The sequence below is a fragment of the Podarcis cretensis genome (genome assembly GCF_951804945.1).
Source record: "Podarcis cretensis genome assembly, chromosome: 5".
NCBI lineage: Eukaryota > Metazoa > Chordata > Lepidosauria > Squamata > Lacertidae > Podarcis > Podarcis cretensis.
Window position 1 is genome coordinate 24,081,191 of NC_137174.1, and position 3,474 is coordinate 24,084,664.

Sequence of the window (3,474 nt, forward strand, 5' to 3'; positions counted from 1 at the left end):
GTTGGAAGCTGCCCCAAGTGACTGGGGCAACCCAGTAAGATGTGTGGGGTATAAATAGTAAAATTATCATTATGGAATGGGATGTACCTATTTTCATCAGAGAAATATTGGAGGGTATGCCCTCCTTCAAAGAGTCCAATGAACTGTAGTTTGTTAAGGGTGCTGGGAATTGGGGGGGGGGGGCTCTGTGAGGGGAATTCCCTCAGGATTCTTTGAAGGAAGTCAGGTGATTTAAATATGCTTAGATGTGAGTGACTGAGTGAGAAGGAAGGAAGGAAGGAAGGAAGGAAGGAAGGAAGGAAGGAAGGAAGGAGAGAGAGGGGGGGGCAGGCAGGCAGGCAGGTGGAATGAGTCCACACTTTCTAAGTCGGGTGCGTAGGTGGTAAATCCACACAACATTCCTATATATTCACCGAGAACAGCCGAATCCTTGTTCCAGTTCTGTGAGCATAAAACTCCTTTAAATTAGTCAAACTATATGCAGAGAAATGGTGACCCTGAGGAATTGCCATAAAAAATACATCCTAAAAAGATTATGGCTGGTAGGGCTTTTTTTTTGTGTGTTTTTACATTTTTTTTCTCACTGACCTTATTATCAACAGCGATGTAATAACATCCTTTGTATATAAAGAACTTCCCATGCTTTAGCTTGTTATAATCCTTACATCATCAGCCCTGCATGGCAAATCGGTATCATTCCCCGCACCCATTTCACAGACAGAGGAGACTGAGGCTGAGAGAAAGACTTTCCTAAGGTTATTGAACTGATGTTCAAAATTGTATTTTTTATGTTGTTGTAACCTGCCCTGTGATCTTCTGGTGGGAAACTCTATAAACAAAAAGCAAGCAAAATTTAAATGGGGGGGGGGGGTTTACTAGCCACGATGCCGTACCTCCACTATCAAAGGCAGTACGCCTCTGCAGTGGCATAGCAAGGTCAGGTGGTACCCGGTGCAGAAAAATTATTGTCACCCCCCCCCACCAGATTGAAATTATTAAAATAAGGAAAAATAAGATACTTACAGTTGCAAGTGTTATTTTATGGTTTATTTACTTGTGAGCACAAGCACTTTAAACCTTTTTTTCACAATGGGAATTTCTTATTTTAAAAACACGTATTTTTGAAATTTTGTCACCCCTCCTCAGTGATGACACCCGGGGCGTCCCACACACCCCTTCCTACGTCACTGTCTGGTTGGCCACTGTGAAAACAGGATGCTGAACTAGATGGTTGAATCCTAGGTTGGAGAGCAATGAACCAGGGATGGTAGTGTCTGAGAGAGAGTTGTGACTGGGCTGGAAGCTGGAGACACAGACAGCCTTGACTTTGTCTGTGGACTGAATCCCAAAGCTATGGCTTTGGTGGCGGTGAGGTCTTCGCTGGAAACTTAATGCGGAAGCAAGATCTGTTGGAGTCTTAATGCTGGGAGCTCATCCATCCTGCACTCAGGTTGAATATATGTGCAAATAAAACCATGCACCCAAAAGACAACATAGGCTCCATGGACCTTCATTCCAAGGAACTGAACCCTGGAGTGGGGAGCATGCAACATGTCAGTTGGAGTTGCCCTGTTCCTGGTATCCACTCCCTCTCCCAGACAGGCCTCCAGAAATCCTGGAAGAAGGAGGATGCATTTCAGTTTCTAAGTGCGTTAAAAAATGCGGGCTCAGGGTGGCCACTAAGACATGACATAATGCACACAATGTGCCATTTCCCAAAGAACAGCTGATCAGGTTAGTGTTGAACAGTTGTCACGGAAGGAAACACTATTTAGGAAGCTAGATAAGAGCCTTAAAGTCTCTCTCTACAGACAGAAGAGCAACAGAAAACGCCTGACTCTAACCAGATACAACTAAGTCCAGCGCTGCCTAGTGGCCAAACTATGTAATGGCATCTACACTAGGATGGTGGCAATTTAAAAAAATAATTTTTATTTATTTTTATTGAACAGAAGGAACTTAGGCAGACTTATGGTGGTAAATGAGATGAAGCAAAATATCAAGCATGAGAAAGCAGCATCATCCATATAGAGAACTGTATAATAGTTGACAATGCAATGCAAATTGAGGGATGTAAAGTATAGCTTGCAATAAACAGAAGATGGTGGATTATTCCTGGAGAGATTCATTTGTCCCAAATGTCTTGTGAAACTGGGCGGGTGGCAATTTTATCCTAACAACTTCAAATCCCCAATCTTTCTAGCTTCTATATCAGTGTGAGCCAGACTACTTTAGAGTAAATGAACAGTGCAGCAGGTGAAAGAGAGTTTTGTCAATGTGATAGTATGGATGGGCAGCTCAGGGAATGATCTTTCCTGTGAGAATGGCATGTTTTAAATGTGCAAGAGTTTTCATCTTTGAAATACTGAAGGTTGTAAGATGGTCCTGCGATCAGCGCCAGATGTAGGGCAGTGTGGGTGGTTCCCCCATACAGGGCCCTTAGTTGAAGGAGCACAAATTATTAGTAAAAATAATAAAACCTACATTTATATGGGTACTTGCTCAAAGTTAGGGGGCGGATGCCAAATTTTGTCCTCTCTCAGGGCGCCAATTTGGTCTGTATTTGGCATCAAAATCTTGAAGCATTCAAGCCATAATGAGGCCACCATCTTGCTAAAGCTAAGCAGGTGTGGGTCTGGTCAGCCACCCTGGATGGGAGACAGCCTGAGAACTACATGTAGGTTGCCTTGGGTTGCATGATGAAAGAAATGTAGGATATATAAGGTAAGGAGATAAAGAAATAAATTGTGGTATTTGCTGTAACCAGCTTGTACTAGTCTTTAAACAAGGCTGTGTGTCCCCACTGGAGTTCAGAAAAGGAGCAGAGAATATGGAAATGGCCACAGAATTCAGTTTTCTGAAAATGTCAGCCTTCGCTTCTAAAAAAAAAAGCAAGTTACTAGACCTCATGACTACAAAGATATAGCAAAAAATATGTAAGCAATAGCAGCTGGATGATTTTGACTATTTGCTGTGGGATTTCAGTGCCCTGCATAGCTCCTTGCTCCTTCCCATGAATAGCAAAAACAGAAAGCATTCTGCAAAACCGTATTATGTATACAGGCTTCAGGATCTCGGACCCTGTTTTCTTGGTGCAGAATTTGGACATCCTGGGCACAGGATGTTAATATGGTTGAGTGCAAAGTAAATGTAGCCCTGCTTTTATGTCACAGCAATTTCCAGCCTGTTCTGTGGCTGCATCGGGCTGCTTAGTGTGTGGCATGCAGCTTGGGAAAACTGCTCCATCACTAAATATTTTCTTTTCCTTGCCTCCTCACGAAAGCTAACATCCTTTTCCTGCTCCCCAGCAAGAAGGCAGCTGATAAAAGACCAGTTCTTGTCTGTTGGTAATTTCAGAAGCTAGTAAGGGAAACACACCGAAGTCCCCATCCCCCCGCCCTTGAATCAACCACGACCACCCCCTGCCTCTCTCCTACACACAAACTCACACACCACCTCCCCGACTGAGGTCTT